Below are 19,817 nucleotides of genomic sequence, written 5' to 3' on the forward strand. Positions count from 1 at the left end.
GTTTTTCTGCCAGGCCAGTCAGCCTTTCAGGAGAGAGCCTGGCACTTTCGCACCCCAGATAGAAGGCTTTCATTCAGACACCCAGCTGAACACACACATTAAAATATAAATACCATGCTGGATTCAACTGTGTTCACATGGTGAGACTCTGTGTGCAAGTCAGCTCATGTCATCAGAAGATATTTACCTGTTCAGTTACTGGGGAAAGCATGGCACATGATGAACATTTTCCATAGTATTGAAGGAAATTAAGGTACTAAAGGCAGGCCATGAGCTCACAGAACAATTAAACCAGAAAGCAGTGCGTTCATTGCATGTACCCAGTGGGTTCTTAGGGAAAATGGCAATCGGGAGTCTTCAGAGGAATTAATGAGTACAGCACCGAATCTTTAAAGTCCAAATACTTGCTACTCACCAGTATGATGTCTTTTGTAATCCAGAGTAGCTTTGGATATGATATCCAAGTCTACAACAAAATTATAAATAGTCTTTGATAGATAGGGAGAAGTGATCTACCCCTGCAAATTGAGCATATTTGTGGTTCTGATCTTACTGAATTTTATGAGAAACAACTAATTTTAATTACTGCTTTTCCAAACTAATTTCAAACATTTCTCAAAAATACACAGGCTGCTACAGAGAGTCATGTGCATAATGAACATCTGTAGTAAAACTGCTTTATTATGGGTTGTTTGATGCTGTTTATTGCATACCCATTGGTTATTGGAATGGCATTAGTGAGCAGCATTTTGAAGACGAATGCTAAATTTTACTGTGGCAAATTAGTGTCAACCAAGAACATATTACCAAATAAAAGAGTGCATATGCTCCAAACAATGGATTTTCTTTGCATTATGATGATGATTGAAAGACTGCAATAAAGAAATTATACATATACTGTATCCCCCAAACTACATAAAAAAAAGCTGTTGCAAGTAATTAGTAATGCAGCAGTATACACAACTGCATTGCATGTAAGCAACATTTGGTGGCAGGACCCCAAGCAGTTTTCCATGTGTTTATGAGGAGAACTCTATGATTAGTACCCAAATGCAGTTCAGTGGAAAGTGTTTGCTATCTCGTCTGCCAATAATTTTTGTTTCAGCTCTCTCCCATCTGTCCCTATTGCCTGCGTATTTCTTTGTCCAAGTTTGTCCCCCTTTCTTGCCTTCTAGACTAATATCAATTCCAGGCCAGGGCATGCAAACTCCCTTGATGATCATTACAGTAAAACTTCAAGAAAAATCATTCTGAGATATGGATAGCAGCATATGGGGACAGTTTGCTTTATGTCTCATTTTTCATACTAATGTGGTTATTTTATAGGACTGCATCACATCTCCTGTCTGACTAATGCCTGACTTGTGTCTCATTCAAATGAAAGGTTCCTCAGACTCACTAAAGCACAGGAGCTTTTAAGCTTCATCGTGCATCTGATGTTCTGGTGAATATGTACTTTACATTGCTCAGTAGTGAATAAGCTCTTCTCTTCAACCTCCTGGATTTTGCCACTTTGAAAGCAGTTCAGCTGAAACTGAAATGCCATGATACATATGTGAATTTCTTTTTTTCTTAGACATGAGGAAATCATGCTTCAGATCACTCATGTGGTTTAGGTTTTCCTACAGCTAGAATGACACTCTAACATGTGATGCTCACAGTCACTTGGCAAACTCCTTGAGGGTGTCAGAAATGTTCTTGGCTTGAACTAAATGTCTGAGCAAGAACATTTCTTTGAGGGCAATGCTAGACAGCAGAAATGTCATCTCTTTCAACTAACCTGGAGAAATAGTTTATAAATGGGGGCTTTGGGATGGGATTTATGTTTCGAGTTACTGCAGCAGATGGAGTCATGGAGGATGAGAATAGAGGGAAAGGAGATGTCCATTAGGAATCTGGAAAACAAGAAGTTCTTTTTTCTTTAAAATTTTTACTTTAAATAGCTGCATTTATAAATACAAATTACTTTTAAAAAATCTGTCAGAAAGATTAGTTAGATATTCAGGTGAAATATCTCAAAATGTTGATGTGCAATGTTTTGATGAGTGTCATGTTTGGGGACACAATTTCTGGTTAAGCACATTTGCAAGATTTCCACTTTGTCTTACCTTGACTCTGAAATTTATTTTTAAATCTTAAATTTTGTTAGAAGGGAAAACCGGGTTTGTGCTCAAAATTATGTCTGAGAAACAGTTCCTATTACAAATATTTTTATGTGCATAAAAAGTGTAGTTTTGCCAGCAAAGTATACATAGGAAAACTGAATGCTGGAAGGAGCTCTCTGATGAGGGGAAATACAAGTGTAATTAATAAAGATCAAAACTTCTTATATTAATTAATGTATTGTGAAACCTTTCCTTTTACAAAGTTCATAATCTTACTCCAGTAAGGGGTTACAGTTAGGACTTTTTTTACATTTTGACTGCCAGTTATGATCATAGAGACAGTCTTTGTGGAAAGCTGGTGGCTGGCTGATTCAGCATCAGCACTTAGTATCACAAAAGCTGCCCACCTGCAGTTATATCCTGCCACCTTTGAGTGACCATGGCAAGTGACACACCCCAAGATTCAGGTACTGGTCCATTAGTACTGTACATATAGTACTCAGAATTCATGCCTTACCCCTGTCCCATGCAGAGAGTTATTCACCCTCAATTTCCCTACCACCTGCTCAAAACATCTTTTGTGGAGAGAATACATGCACATTACTGGAGCTAAGACCTGGTCAAACCTCCCAGCTGCACACTCCGAGCTGCACACTCCAATCTCACTTTGTTCTCTGGCTTCCTCATTTACACCTTAAACTCTTATTGTACAGTAAGTCACTGTCAGCAGCATGGAGCACAAAACTGCCCCCCAGTTCCTCTCCTTCACAGCTTTATTGGTAAGGGAAAAGGCTTGACCTTTGCCACGGCTACCTAGATCATGGTGTTTGGGGCATCTCATCAGGACAGAAGAAGTGGATTTGAATCCCATATTAAAAAAAAATGTCTGAAACAGACAAAGATCCCATATGGCTGAAGAAAAAAATAAAGAAAAACGAAAAAAGAAAGGGGGGGGAGGAAAAAAGGGGGAAAAAAAAAAAAAAAGGTATCTCACTGTCATTCCCAAACAGCATTAATCTTTAATCTCTGTGTTTTACATAGTCAGCTATAAAGTACAACAGGAATGATTCCTTCTGTCATGCTTCCTATTTCTCCTATTTCAAAAATAAAAGCCTCTTAAAGTAGAGTCTTCACATTGCTATATATGTGAACCTGGCATTATATACAATGCAAACATGAGTAATAGAAATGCTAGCTAAAATTGGAAGCAACCACCCACGTGCTGATTCTTCATGGTGTGCTAAGTGGTCCCTGACATGGAATAAGCTGTGCAGCAGGAGCTATTTCTCCCCTATTGATAAAGACTTCATTTTTAGATCTTCTTCTGTGAAGCACCCAGTTCAGATTTTCTCATTCTTTGTAACTCAGGGAGAGACTGCGAGCTAAGATATATTTTCATTAGCTCGGTGAAGCTGCCACATAGCTAACGAAGGGTTAAAGAAAAACAAACACCCTTTCAAGATGTTCCTGATAAACCCATGCGGATAAGCACATGGGAAGCTCAGCCAGCCAGCCTTCTGTTAAGTATGTGACAGAAATTTCCCATCTCGAGGTAAGGAAGATAGAGGCACTGTTAAATTATGTTTCCCGTGAGTATGCTAAGGCATACTTACACATATTATATGAGGTAGAAAATTAGTACTTTGAATTGTTATGGTTACATTTGCAGTAAAGGGTAAGTGTTTGCAGTTTTTCAGAAGTTTGCCTATGGTTTGTCATGCAGTTCACCCACTGAGAAGAAAATTTACTTGCCATAACATAGTGAAATAGATTGACAGCTACAAGGGGACAGTTGCAAACTCTTACCTGTTTCTGGAAGAGATGAATATTCCAGAGATAAAAAGACTTAAGCAAATGTTCTGGGCTTCATGTTTATACACTATCTACCTTTAGAAAAATTTAGGCCTGATCATCCTTATAGCACACTCACCAAAGATGATGGAGGATTCACACACATTGGCTCCAGGCTTTGTCCCTCAGGGATGTGAATTTTGCCTGTCAGTCAAGGCTCAGCATTAAAATACACTTACACTAACATACAGTTAGAGTTTCTTTGTTAATGACAAGTGTCTGTAGTAATGGCAGAAAAAAATGTGGCACACAAATCTAAGAATTAGATATATGCATATATGATTATATATACTTACGCATAAGTATTTTATTTATGTGTTTGCATCTTCGTCTATATATGTATATGCATATGTATATATAATATATGTAGACTATATACTTAAATTGGATAGCCCCACTACTATAGGAAGTGTGAAGAAGACTGAGCTCTGGTAGCCCTGGGCAGCAGCGATATGAGCTTCTTCCCTTTCTCCCTCTTGGACATAGATAACTAAGGCACCTACTGCAGACAAGCAGAGCACAGCACGATAGCAATTGCAAGGGATTTTGAACTGGATAATCAACTCTCATGCATGCAATAAATTACATGCTTTTTCTGTATCTAGACAGCACACATGTCAGGGGAAAAAAAAAAGAAAAAATAAAAAAAAAATATCTGACTGAAGGAAAGTATTTCCTAATTCTTAGTTCACATGTCAGAGGATGGTACCTCATTCTCATCCTGACATTCATGTGACCGGAGGACTAATTCAGGGAGGCAAAATTTCTCCTAAAGTCTTGACACTTCTCTAGCACTGAAGAAGTCACAATGGCACAAACTCCTCTCAATCCCTATTCTATTAGATAGATCCCCTCTTTCCTGCCAAGGAAGGAAACAAGCAGAGAAGTTGCCTTGTAGGTATGCACCAGTGACACTGCTCAAACCCTTACCTAAGTGCTGACTAGTCATGAATGTTCCTTTCATCACACCATAAAATAAGAAAAAACCTGTTTAGCAAAAAGCTGTCCAAAGATTGACCATGTCTTTTTATGGCACATGTAGAAGAGCAAATCCATCACAGGGAAAAGGAACAGAGATGAGAAGAACTGATTCAATGTGAAGCAGGTTTGCATTCCTGGGTTGTTGCTTTCTGAGCAAGCTACTTGTTCGCCTCTAAACCTATCACATACCACCACAAATGGATACCTTATTAGGGATTATTCAATAAATGTTGATGCTTAAATTTAATCAGAACTTTTTAAAATTACAGGAACAGTTGGCTAGATTGCTATGCACAGCATGCTGAGGCTGCACCATTAGTTAAAAACAAAGGTCATCGTTTTCTCTTTGTTGTCTGCTAATACGATTTTGACTATTACTGCTTTCCAGCTATTACTATTTACACTGGGTGATTGGCTAGACTCATTAAAGTGAATGAATGCCAGGAGATGACATCATTTACATTTAATTGTCTTGTTTAGCAGCCAAGTCTATACAGTTGTCCTAATAAAGAGCAGGGAAGATAAAGGCTACATTTGCATTCTCTAAGGAGCCTTTTACAAGGGTTTAGGATGTTGTTGACACTTATTGTTTGTAAATGAGATAATCATTTAACATTAATAACATTTTGGTTTGCAATTGTTTGTTTGTTTGCTTGTTTTTCAGAAAGTTAGAGGCTTTTAATGCTTATATATCATATATATAAAATATAGTTATAAATACTTAAAGGATTGCTGTCAAGGAGGATGGGTCCAGTCTTTTTTCAGTAGTGCCCAAGGTCAGGACAAGGGGTAATGGGCACAAACCTGAACATAGAATATGAGGAGGAACTTCATATTTGAGGGTGATGGAGCCCTGGAACAGGCTGCCCAGAGAGGTAGTTGAGGCCACATCTCTGGATTCAGTCAACACCCACCTGGACATGGTCCTATGCAACCTGCTTAGGTGAACCTGCTCTGGCAGGGGATATTGAACTAGATGATCTTGAGAGGTCCCTTCCAACTGCTAGTGGTCTGTGATTTATCACTGTTATTATTCCTCAGTGTTTAAGAACAGATACTGAGTTTCAATTTTCTAGCAGACTTTTTCCAGGATTCAGAACAGCTGACACAGGTTCAGCTTGTTCACATTCCTCCTGCTTGCAGCATAAGGTGGTGTACTAATGCACTAACTCTACTGTAAGTAGAACACTAGAACAAGAGTTTAAACGCAAGCATACACTATGGGCTTTTGTGAATCAGGGCATTCCAGCCTCAGAAATCAGATAGTCAAAAATTTCCAGGGATGCCAACACTGTTTTATCTAAGATTTCCAGACAATGTAACACATTGCTAATTTTATACTTTTTTTTTTTTTTAAATCTCATATGTGATTAAAATACAAACAGTTTTGTGGGCTAATATGTGCAGATGCCATAATCCTTCGTCATCTGGCCTCACAGCAGAAGTATGTCAACTCTTGACTGCCAAATCTCCTGCTCCAAAGCTTCTCCATTATGTCTCAGACACGGTTCATCTTTTTTTCTGCATATTCTACCTTTATACTCCCTTGAGGATGCAGCTGTGATCACTGCTTTTTTGCATTTATGCATTCACCCCTAAGTGTTTACTTTATCCACAATAAAACCAAGTGTGCCATTACCATCTATGGAGCCACCTCCTTACCCGACTTTTAATTCTGTCTTCAAGAAGTTGTTCTGTGGTCAAAGATACATCAGCTTGTTTCTCTTTCCATACTGAAAAGGGAAGTGTCTGGCCTTCTACAGAGCAGGTCTGTGGAATGTTTTGCATTTTGGTTTACTGTGTGTCCCGACTGACTGCCTGTGGTGTATCCACTTGCATGCTATTGTTTGGTGAGTGAAGCTGGTATTAATTAAATTCACAAGACAGAAAGAACAAAACAAAGGCATGTATGTTTCTAAACTATTCAGACAATAGTGCTTAAAGCAGTCTCTGGGTTTGTGTGATGTCTATACTCAAGACAGTGATAAAGGACAGAGATTGCTTATTTAACCATTTAGGAGTGGGGAGGAGAGCATTGGACCTCAGTTCAAGAGTGGTTCTGTAAAGTGATTACAACCCATTCTTCATACTATCAACTGTGTAATGAGTTGGAGTCCAGAAGCCAGTCTGAAATCCTTATAGCTGTCTTGAACTTAGATGTGCTGAGAGATATGTGAGTCCATTATAGGCTTCCACAATAGGTGTTTTGGATAAAACCAGTAAATCCTTTGCACCCTTTCCAAACTTCACAAGGATTTTCATTTAATTTATTTTTTTTATGTCATCTTAAAAGCAGATGGGAGTGAAAATTCATGCCTTATCCAGTCTCTGAAAGGAACCAGTCTGTAACTGGTTTTTGCACTTCAGTCTACAGGCTTCACCTGTATTACTGAGAAGATCAAGTCAGCAATAGGAGTATAACTGCTAGTTAGATCCATGCCTGTATTTAATGTAGGTAAGAACATACTGGATACAGGCATCGCTTATGCCAAGAATATAGATAATTTTTTTTATTCAATTGCCAATAAGCACTTTGGATTTGATTCTCTGCTCAAATTTTACAGCAGCATAGCTTCAGTGGAATTACACTCACTTAAGTGTCCACATGACACAGCAAAAATGAATTCTTTCATTTGCAACAGGACCTAAATTCAATTAAAGGTATATATTTGCGCATTTTTTCTTTCCTGGTAAAGAATAACAAAACTCCCATAACAAAAATATTGTGTTGTTTGTAACTGGTGAGTAAAACCAATTGCCAGAGCACCAAAGAACTACTCCCTGTGAGCCTCTATATTTGAGGTGATCTTAACATTACCCATCATTTCTTAGCTGGTATTACAAAACAGTAGCAAGGAAAATAAGCAGAGCACTGTTTCACTTTTGTCTAATTACTCTGGCAGATGAAGGTGTGAAATGATTAGTTGGTAACATATGGGCTTGAATTTGGAGAAGTTCCCAGTGAGAATTCTTTCTCTTCCAGGCATATTTTACCATTTCATTTAAGGGCATTAATCCATGGGTGAGCCTCTGCCTGCCACTCTATCACTTGGTTTCTTGTGCTTATCAAACATATTCCTAAACTTACTCACACTTTCTTCTGCCTCCTTCAAACAGTGTAAATAACCCCTTGGCCTGATGCTGATGACACTGGAGGGTGGGGAGTTGTATTGTGATGTGGAACCTGATCTTCACATGACAGCCGTAAGATTGATCATTTACTGTTGGGGTACAATAAGGGACTTAACAATGCTGACCATATCAGTCCCATAATTAAAAGAAGATGTCCTTTTCTGTCTTTGAGAAACATATTTTTCAGTGCTGTTAACAGGGCTACTGTTTTTACTTGAATGCTGAAATAACATTTCAACTTACCAAATACAAGCAGTGTATGGAGGAACACCCACACCACCATTTTTCCACTTCTACCTTAGTTGCAACATTCTCCAGTTTGCTGTATTTAGCTTATATTTGAGGTGCCTAAAATACTTGCATTAAAACAAGCATGTATTCTCTTCATCCAGCTAGTCAAGACCACAATCCAGAATTGCATCATTTTGTGCAATAATGCACAGCTTTGTATGTGTTCATTCATTTAATCCCTTAGTACTCTATTTGAGATTACAGAAACTCTGTAGCCAGAAGATGACAACATGCAGAGTAAAGAGACAGGGTTTCAGTTTTCAAACACAGGAAATTTAATCCCTAATCTGGATCCTCCAAATTGCCACTTAGATATGTAAGTGTCAATTTTATGCACCTAAGTGCCAATTTGAATGTCCAAATGCATGACTTGGACATCACATTAAGGCACCCATAGGGTTCTATTGCTTGTTTTATCTATGTGAGTGCACATTATGTGCTGTAAGCAATTATGTTCTGTTCCATACAAGTAAATCAATTCATTCAAGTAGCTTTCCAGAAGAAAGTTGTTTTAGCAGAACAGAAAATACTAAAAACAAGTAGCTGCTCATGTGTCAGTGTCACACTCACCTAGGTGGCCTCTTCACTCCCCATCAGCATCATGTAAATTGCCAGTGCCCGAGAGCCTCCATTTACTGTAATTTCTAAAAGGTATCTTTATCTGAGCATGGCCATTTAGGAACCCTGTTCCTGCTGCTGCACCGCAGTCCCCCGCTGTGATCCCCGAGATCAGCTAATTATTGGGGCGGGAGAGGGGCGCTCATGAGCAGGCAAGGTGGGAGCCAAGTAGTGCCTCAGACAGCCAGGAAGCCTTCACTGTCGGGGAATGAAGGGCGTTGCCTGCTCCACACATTCCAGGACACTAATGGACTTCTTAAAATAGGATTCTGGGTGTTGTTGCATCCATTCTCTCCTTCAAATCAGTGTTTAAGTGGTCTTGAGAAAATGAGACTAAATAATACCCACCATGCTTTTCCACAAGACACCTTAAAATGCTGCAGGCAGAGGGGTACTGACAGAGGCCTCCTTAACCCCAACCTCTTCTAAACAACGTCTCCTATCTCCTTCACATCATAGCAGAGGCTGTAAAATGAGGTGTAATTTGCCGCTTTACGAGAATAAAGAAAAGAGCAGCCAAAAACTGGCAGCTCATTCTCTTCCCAGACAAAAACTATAAAGTTTATTTTCTTCACTCTTTGCCTGACTGAAACATTGGTTTCAAAATTTTGGAGGAAAGAAAAGAAACACCCTGAAATTATCCCTGAAAGAAGCTCATACTGTTTGGGGATTTACTCGTGTTTAATAGACATTTTCTTTGTCTCGGTGTCTTCCTGAAACATACCATTGTCAAAGCTCCACTCACATAGACATCCTTACAGAGAGAGTCAACATGGCAAATGAGGAATATTACTCAACACATGCAAGGCCACTTTCAGTATCAGAGACACATCTTTCAGTTCTGCAAAGCCTCACAGCTTACCAAGGAAACTCCCTCAGCTCCTGCCTCTATGGGGTATGAATGTCCTTAGCACAGGCAATCTATTCTATTCTCTTCCTGGGTAGTTAGGGTTTGGGAAGGTTTCAGAACAGAAGATCTCAGCCCAGTCTTGATATCTCCTGAGCTCCCATAGATGCTTTGAAAACCAAACCACACTTGGCTAAGAGAACTTGGTTCTTGTAGTTCACTGTGCTTACTCCAAAATGCTATATAGAATCCTTATCTGTAGATGGACTGAACTAGAAATGCTAAATATTTTCAGTGATAATATTTTAAATAAGAATTCAACTTCTGTCAGGATGCTAATGGCATCCTGGCCTGTATCAGGAACAGTGTGGCCAGCAGGAGCAGGGAGGTCATTCTGACCCTGTACTCAGCACAGGTTAGGCCACACCTTGAGTCCTGTGTCCAGTTCTGGGCCCCTCAGTTTAGGAAAGATGTTGACTTGCTGGAATGTGTCCAGAGAAGGGCAACAAAGTTGGTGAGGGGTTTGGAACACAAGCCCTATGAGGAGAGACTGAGGGAGTGGGGTTGCTTAGCCTGGAGAAGAGGAGACTCAGGGGTGACCTTATTGGTCTCTACAACTACCTGAAGGGAGGTTGTAGACAGGCAGATGTTGGTCTCTTCTCCCAGGCAACCAGCACTAGAACAAGAGGACACAGTCTCAAGCTGTGCCAGGGGAGGTTTGGACAGGATGTCAGGAAGAACCTCTTCATAGAGAGAGTGATTGCCCGTTGGAATGGGCTGCCTGGGGAGGTGGTAGAGTCACCATCATTGGGGGTGTTTAGGAGGAGACTTGATGGGGTGCTTGGTTGCATGGTTTAGTTGATTAGATGGTGTTGGATGATGGGTTGGATGTGATGATCTTGAAGGTCTCTTCCAACCTGTTCTGTTCTATTCTATTCTACACCCAGTTTGCTCCTCCTCTCACAGAATAGACGTAGCAAAAATTCAATCTAATTTCCTATTGCATTATGACTGTGGGTCTGGTCCTGGAAAAGCACCACATATACTGTAAAGTTACTCCTATCCTGAATGTAGTGAGAAAATGAGCCAAACAAGAAGCTGACTGGACTCCCTTGAGGAGGAGCCATCACAGAATTATTTGAGTCCCCAGTAATGAAAAAAAACTATAGTCCAACAAATGCAGTAATTATCTCAGCATATTTTTGGTGAGGAGAACCATGACAATCAGCAACTCTTCATAATGTATTTCCCAGGGCCCTTTAACAAAATCCAGGCAAAACCAAGCCCATACAAAGCACAATTATAGCTGCATGTGTGGTTATTTGCTATATGCAAGGGATATAAGGGAATGCATACATATTATATTAAGAAATCGAATGTCATGCAAATCCTAGTCAGTCAATGAATTTTTACATCACAGTCATGGATTGTGTTGAATCTGCTGGTGAGAATCTATACCATGCTGCAAAATGAAAGTGTTGGCTGGAAGAAAGTCTCGTGGGGCTTAGACAGTAACATGAGAGGCTTTCTGTTCCAGTTATCTCTTCCCGTTTCTGAGTTTGGGGTGTTGGTCTTTTCTCCTGGGTGGGCTGCTGCATGCTTGGGTGGAGGAAACCATTTTATATCTGCTGCTGCTTCTGCATTTTGCTGCATGTTTTCTGCAAATAAGCTAAGGCAATGGTGCATTGTATTATCTCAATAAAATTTATCTCAATTAATTGTTTTTGTGTTTTTTGTTGTTTTTTTTTTTTTTTTACTCTACCTCCTGTCTGTGAGGGGGACGAGTCCCAAGCCCTGCTTTAATTTCTATCCTTCCTCAGAGATTCAGGGTCTTTGCTCATTAAAATTATTTTCCTTTCATGTGCTCCTGCAATCCACATACAGAATCAATACAGTAGAAATTATGTGACCTATCAGAACAAACAGTTCAAACTCTGATTATCACACATTTGTGCCAACCTTTTTTTTAGATCAATACTCTGTGAAAGACTTGCAAAGCACTATACCGAAAATTTAGAGATATTTTAATTTTATTATGGGAACATTCTCTAAATATAATGGCCTATTCTCTAAATATAAAGCCTACTCTCTACCCAACACTCACATTAACTTCTAATATAGAACTTAGACAGTCTCTTCACTGCACATAAAAACGAGATCATTTGTATGCACTGAAATTGCAATGGCAAAACACACTGTGTCTTTAGTTACTGCCATTGTTTTTTTCACAGGAAGCATTAGAGAAGTAAAGATCAGTTTCTAGAATAAGCCTACTGAAGTATTCTTCATAACATGAAAAACAAAACAAAACAAAAATAATTAAGAATGGAGAAAGGTGTTCCCCTCCTCTTCCTGCAGCTATTTGGTCTTCAAATGCAGATAACCAGACAAGAATGGTCAGTGAAGTAATCAGGGAAAGAACATGCATCTTCAACAGCCAAAATGTAAGCATTCTGCAAAGTGTGCATCATCCTCTTCTAGAAATTTCTCTCATCTTAGAAGGATATGCTTCTTCCTACATAGCAGTTCAAAGGCTTAATATAACCCATGGAAGTTGTATGCTGCTCTGTGTTTGTTGAAATAAACTTTAGATTAGAGAGTAATTTCAAGAGTCTTCAAACTTAAAGTAAATGGATGTAATCCCTCAGAGAGCCTTTCCCACAAAGGTGTATTACTCTCAGATTAACTCTGAACACTTAGAAACAGAGGGATAAATTTCTACAAATTCAGCTTAGTGGTGGGAGTCTAACTAACAAGGTTCATATTGGCACTTCATGAAGAAATATCATGTTACAATGTCTGGCAGCCTTACTTAAGCATTGCAGACTATTTGGTAGTTTCTGTTATTTCTGCATGGCTTGGCAGGGGGAATGCTGAACACTAATAAGAAGATGTAACATAAAATTGATATTACAATGTTTTCCAGTAATCTTGAGGTAAACAGACAGCCAGAGTTTTTAGAAATAAATGTATAGAAAAGTATGGGATTGTACTTGGAACACACGTGAAGAGGTTTTCAAACATATAAATGAATGTCCATCCATGTCTGAGGGGCTAGAGACACTTTTCCCTTCAGAAAACAACAGATTACCCATTAACTTGTTCAAAGCTAAAAATTACTCTCTGGTTAAATTAAATTAAACTCGCCTGAAGTTGAATTAAAATTATGGAAAACTGCTGAACATAGTTTTTGTAACAATTAGAGTAGCTCTACAAAAATTAATGAAAAGCTCCATCTTAATCAAGTCATAGTCCTGTCAGCATCCCTCTCTGTCATTCTTTATTGTCATTGAAATAGCTAATCTTCCCCTTTTCCTTGTCACAGTTTCTACCCCTTCTATCTCAGCTAGCACTGGTTTGCCTCCAAGTTCCATGAGAGTTAATTGAACAGTTAGGAAAACCAGCTGATTTAGGCTTACTGTATTTGAAGGAAAACAGATAAACTCATCAGGAAAGAAAACACACAAAGAAGCTAGCATGCTATTTTTATAAAACTGGGATGAAAGAGATTAAAACAGCCTCTTGGGTAAACTCTCCATTAGGCAGAATTGTTTCCAAAAAGGACTAGTTTTTATGATTTTAACTAATCCAGTTTTAAGAATCCCAAGTAACAAGGCTTCATAATGTTGCAAATTTATTCTGAATACTTTGTTCATAAACCATATCCACAAACTCTTCTTCTTTTTGCTATTTTTAATTTTTGCTCTTGTTGCAAAAACTGTAAATTATTATTTTAGATACCAGGAAACAAGCTGTGTGGAATCTAAACATTGTGTTGAGTGACAACATGCTTCCAAATGCAAACATAGGAGATTTCTGAGATATTCATCGAGATATGGATTACTCTTGAACGTGTCCAGAGAGGGGCAACAAGGCTGGTGAGAGGCCTCAAGCACAAGCCCTGTGAGGAGAGGCTAAAGGATCTGGGATTGTTTAGCCTGGAGAAGAGGAGGCTCAGGGGAGACCTTATTGCTCTCTACACCTACCTGAAGGGAAGTTGTAGGGGTTGGTCTCTTCTCCCAGGTAACCAGCAACAGAACAAGAGGACACAGTCTCAAGCTGTGACAGGGAAAGTTTAGGCTAGAGGTGAGGAGAAAGTTCTTCACAGAAAGAGTTGTTGGCCATTGGAATGTGCTGCCCAGGGAGGTGGTGGAGTCACTGTCCCTGGAGGTGTTCCAAAAGGGATTGGACATGGCACTTGAAACCATGGTTTAGTGGTCATGAGGTGCTGGGTGACAGGTTTGGCTTGATGATCTTTTCCAACCTTATTGATTCTATTCTATGATATGCCACACCTCATAGATTCTTTAGCTTTGCCCACAATGAATGTCATTAACGTATTCAGAGGCAGCTCTAGCAAGAGAGAACCAATTGCATGAATGATCCAATTAACTTGAACTTCTCTAGGCTTCTGTAGGAAACAAATCTGCACTGACCTCCCTCCAAGATACATATGTAAATGTAGACCTACAACCATGAGGACACAGTCTCAGGCTGTGCCAGGGGAGGTTCAGGTTGGATGTTAGGAAAAAGTTCTATACAGAGGGAGTGATTGCCCATTGGAATGGGCTGCCTGGGGAGGTGGTGGAGTCGCCATCACTGGAGGTTTTCAGGAGAAGACTTGATGGGGTGCTTGGTGCTGTGGGTTAGTAGTTTAGGTGGTGTTGGATTGGTTGATGGGTTGGACGTGATGATCTTGAAGGTCTCTTCCAACCTGGTTTATTCTATGTATGTATTCTATACTGTCCAAGTTATATATATCTCCAAGTTGGTAATCTCTTTCAGATACTGGAGTAAGGAAAGGATGATGAAGGGAGGGACAGAGTCTTTCTGATAAATGGAATAGATGTTTTAAATTTCTTCCCCAACATTCCAAGAAGAAACATTTTTTAACTGTTAGGTGAAATTTAATTAGAAATTGTGAAATATAAAACCACAATTGCAGCACTTTTAGAAAATGTTTTGATGCTTTGCTGTCAGAGGAGCAAAGCAAAGAATGGAAAAGGATTCTTAGCAAGGGGCCAGTCTCTCAACTGAGACAGGTAGGACCTGAAAAAGACTCCTTAATCCCCCCCAGAAAATGAACCAGATGGTCAGTCTTTGCTCTTCCAGTAGCAATTACAGCAGGAAGTACCTTCCAGAAGAGGTACCCTGTATGTGCCCTGACACACACCTACCCAGGTTGTTCCTTAAAGTGTGGCCATAGCTGCTGCAAGGTTCAACCACCACTTAAGGAATCAGCAGTTTTGCCCTTAAACTATATGAACAGTTAGTGGCATTAATCAGGAGGACCTGCAGAAATGAATGGACAGCCAAACAGTTTTTTTTCACAGGAATACTGTGAAGATTATATCCTGCTAAAGATGCCCAGGTATTGTTACAGTAGGAATCACAACATAGTAATGCCACTAACCCCATAAATGATGCCTGCCTACATTACCCCCATTAGGCAGTATGGACATGACATTTCTTTCTCTTATTTGCTGCCTGCTTTGTTTATTTAAATTTGGAGCATAGACTGCTCTTTACTTAAAGCTTAGATTTACTGTTTGTGTACTCACCTAGGCAGGATTCCCTAGACATCATTCTCACACAGCTTAAGAATAAAGGCAAAACCAAGAAAATATTGCAGCTACCACATACACCTGTCCCCCCTCACCACCACCACCACCCCAAAAAACAAAAAATCCAGCCCATTTGGTTTGTCAGAATTCCTATGTGAGTATGAAGTCCAGAAGATCTTTCCTTATTTCAAAACATTTTTTTTTGGCAGTGAAAAAGGCAAAAAACTAACTCAAAGGAAGTGACAAAGACTGCCTCAGACAAGGCAACATCTGCACAGCACTAAAAAGTGAAAAGGACTTAGTTCATTCATACTGCTCTTACTCACTCTGCTCCAGAAGACCTGTACTGATAGCAACTCAGGTAGTCCCAGAGACACAGGAATTGTGCAACAGAAATTCTTGAGAACTGACTTTTCCCAGTAAGAGCTTTGTGCTTTTAAACAGAAGAATCAGTTCTTTCAAAGTCACATGAGAGGGCCAAATCAGACATCATACTTGTTGCACGTTACGCTTTTCTAAACCAGAGGATGCAACAGATGTGTTAAAGAACATTCATTATTGTATGTCCTAAAGGCTGTTTTTCAGCTGCACACAGTCTTACTTTTTGCAGACAGGATTTTTAATCTTCAGACACCATGTCTGCAATTTTGTGCCAATAGAAGTAAAAAATTAATGCCTATTTGCTTGTAGGTACAAACAATCAACCAGGACAGATGGACACCACCTCTATGAAATTATTTTGCTTATTTTCAATATGAGTTCCAAGAAATGCCTCTCAAAATGTCTCAAGGAGTTTTGGTCAGACCCATTCTCAGTTATTTCCACCTTTTCCAGCACTGTAATCTCTCTGCTGGTTTTCTCTATTTTCTTTCAAATTTTCCTTCAGTCTCTTGCTTCTCTTTTCTATTTGTTTTCTGCCAAGAAACATTTCTCCTTTTTCAGGGGCTATCTCATTGAGCACTTGGTCATAAAAAGTTAAAACACAGCTCTTTTTTCTTCACAGGGGCACAAGAACAGACATGTTGTACTATTGTCTCCCTTAAATGTAATTCTGAATCTGAAAAATTTTGCATGGGCACGCATACACACTTTGTTCCAATGTATCCTAGTGATTTTTTCCCTTTTTATGTATTAAATTGATTTGTTGTGCTTCAAAGATATGATTACAAATCCCTGAAAACTAACCAGTGAATATCAGTAATTTGAATCTATGAAGCACATCAATCAATACATTCACTCTGAAACCCCTGTGACATGCTCATAACAATGCTTCATTTTTATCAGCTTCCTTCCAGATCAATATTTATAGTACCATTCAAACATTCATTATCATAGAACTGTAATGCTTGGTATTAAAAAAAAAAAAAAAAAAAAAGCCAAAACCAAACCCAACCAAAACAAACACACAAAAAACCCCATATACAAAAACAAAACAAAAAACAAGGAAAGCACAAAATTCAGAGCACATTTTTAACTGCCTGTAGATCACAGGGAGTTTTCATGCTTGCTGTGTTTAGAGTTTAAACTGTAAGGCCATGATCCTTTCAAAACAAGCCAACTGCAGAGCTTCCTGAATCAAGGTAGCAAACCCTTTTCTGACGGTTTCAATCATCGTGTTCAGGCTGGGCTCCACCATGGCGGGAAAGGAGAGGCTGCACAACCACCCAGCTCTTCCCCACCTCAGCAATACATCTGCATTATGTGTGCCTCTGCCATGGGTCACTCCTGCCATAACGAGTGCTAAATCTAGACAAGGCTTCTCCCTACTTATTCTCTCCTTCCCTGCATTCTCCTATATCACGGTATCTTAAAGCCACTTTTAGCTATTAAACTGCCATTGTAGAATTCATCCTAATGACAGTCCTTCTGCATAACACAAACATGAGAGGACAGGGAGAGCGATACAGAGCTTCAATCCTTCCCCATCTCTCCTTATAGCCACTGCTACCATCTGCTACAATGCCACAACCTCATTACCCTCCTCTCCCTTTTCACAGAGGAGGTTTGGCTCCAGTATAATCAGGAAAGCTTCACCTTTGTGAGTTCTGCTCTAAATTCACATCCAGAGACTCTCTTTCTTTTTTTTTTTAATTTTTCTTTTTATTTTTCTTTTTTTTTCCTTTTTCTTTTCCTTTTTCTTTTTCTTGTTATTTTTATTTTTATTTCTATTTTTATTTTTCCTTTTCACATTGTATGTGAAACTCCTGGTCTGGGAAATTTCAGTACAAAAATTTCAAAACTGGTGAAGTTCTGACTGTATGAAAACAGGATCTAACAGAAGGAAGTGGCAGGCAACCTTAATAGGATGTGCTTCCAGCCTCACCTCTAATATATCTCTCTGTTAATTGAGTAAGTAACGTATAATTGTGATGAGTGATTCAGTCTGCTAACTAGCCAGAGCTGTCAGAACTTGGCTGTCTGTACAGTTGACAGAAAGAGGATCTAAATAATTTCTAAATGTGACTGATAATCTTGGCTACATTTTTTCTCATTGTTAGCTCAAGAACATTGGGATTTCTGGCTGGTAGGGAATAAATAATGTTTCTATTACTTTTGCCTGGTTTTTATCTCAGTTCTTAACAGCTGGCTTGCTTTGCACAAGTAGTGTTAGCATCATCCTAGCATTCTTTACAAGTCTGGCACTTTTTTGGTTTTATTCCTGGATAGTGCACCAAGGACATATTCTCTGTCATGTGAACTTCCCTGAGCCAAATTAACCCCAAAATATATGTCTGAAGATATTTGAAATCTTCATAGCTGTTACTGCTAAACAAGTAGCAAAGTAGACAGAAATTTTCAGAGAGTTTACTGTTGCAGAGACAGACAAAAAATCCCTCTAATTTGACTTCTGATAATCATGCAGCTGCATCTTCAAACTCTTCAATTGCTCATGAATCCCATAGACGCCATTTTAATAGCTTTCAATGGGGAAAGATTAAATGCTGCAACAGAACTCCCCTGTTTCAACACAACTTTCCAATCTTCAGAGGAGGTAAGAGAGTTTCAAAGCTAATTTAGCATATGCTGTACCTGTCTCTTTACAGAGAAGAGGGACTAGATTTATCTCAGTGTTTAAGCCTGTGTTCATTGCTTCTTCTAGCAATGTGAGTATGGCAGGAGCTTGAATAAGAGGCATCATTCCCCTAATATATGGGGTTTTCCCATCCTCTTTCCAAGATACATGTTCAAAAGCAGTCTTTCAAGATCCTCTTTCAGATTAAAAACTTGGAAGCTGACCCACATCTTTTCTTAAAATAATTTTCAAGGCAAACATTTCCTTGATTTGTGGCATTAAATATGGTATTTGTAAAGGATGACTACTGGAAAGTAAGACATTATTTTTATATCTAGACCTGGCAGAGCACAGAATGACAGGTGCACCAGACTGAACGGGTCCTCAGGGACCCAGTCCTCACTTACGCCATATCACATGTTCTCCTTCAAAATCATGTGTAGCACAACCCCCGTTCTTCCTCTCCTCTGTCTGTAATCAGGAAATTGTTTCAGAATATAGTTGCTGAGTTGGTAAAATCCTATTTTCTGATCCCAAAATAAGTGTGCTCCCATATGGCTTATACCTAGAAGGCCTTTCACCTTGAAAATAATTTTTTCCCTCCACACGCTAAGCCCATAAGTTCATCTACACAGCAGTCATCACCACACATTGTGCCACTAAGCTAAAGAATCTGAGTTTTTGGTCCCCTCTTACAAAGTCCTGCTTTTCCCAGCCCTGCTGTTTGTCCTTTGTGCCTATGGTGGCCATAAATTGTCTCTCCATATAGTGATCATACAGAGTACTTAGACAAGGTATAAGAACTTTGCACGTCTCTGCTTGTGCTTCCCTCTCACTGCTGGAAATACTTTCACCTTTATATCTTGAGAGTGGATTTGACCATCCTACTGCTGCATTATGGTAATATTGTGCAGTCTTTTTTTTTTTCTCTCTCTCCACAGTAATTTCCAAATTACGATCTCCTAATGTGCAGCAGAATTATTATTCCCTCATGCATAACCTTGATTTCAAGATCTAGAATATAATTCTCAGGTCAGCCCTGTTTCTGTATGTCAGACCATTCCTTCTCTCCATTAGCAGTGCATCCCAACACCTCATCATCATTAAGTTGCATTTGATATAAGTTGATTTCCTAATTTTCCTGCCAAGCTCATTAATGAAAATATTAAATAGAATTAGTGCTAGACCTTATCCTTGAGAACTCTGTTAATGACCTGTCTTCAGCTTTACATTTCCCCTTTAACCCTCACTGTTGCCATCTCACTGGAAGCCAAGTGCTTACCTACAAAAGTTTTTTTCTGTGAAGCCACATCATATCCATTTATTCATGGCTGTCACATGATCTCCCTGATTTTGGATGGACAAGATTTACTACAGTATTTTATCAGAGAAAGACCTTGGGTAGTCTGTTATGA

This window comes from Dryobates pubescens, chromosome 5, assembly GCF_014839835.1.
Source record: "Dryobates pubescens isolate bDryPub1 chromosome 5, bDryPub1.pri, whole genome shotgun sequence".
Taxonomy (NCBI): domain Eukaryota; kingdom Metazoa; phylum Chordata; class Aves; order Piciformes; family Picidae; genus Dryobates; species Dryobates pubescens.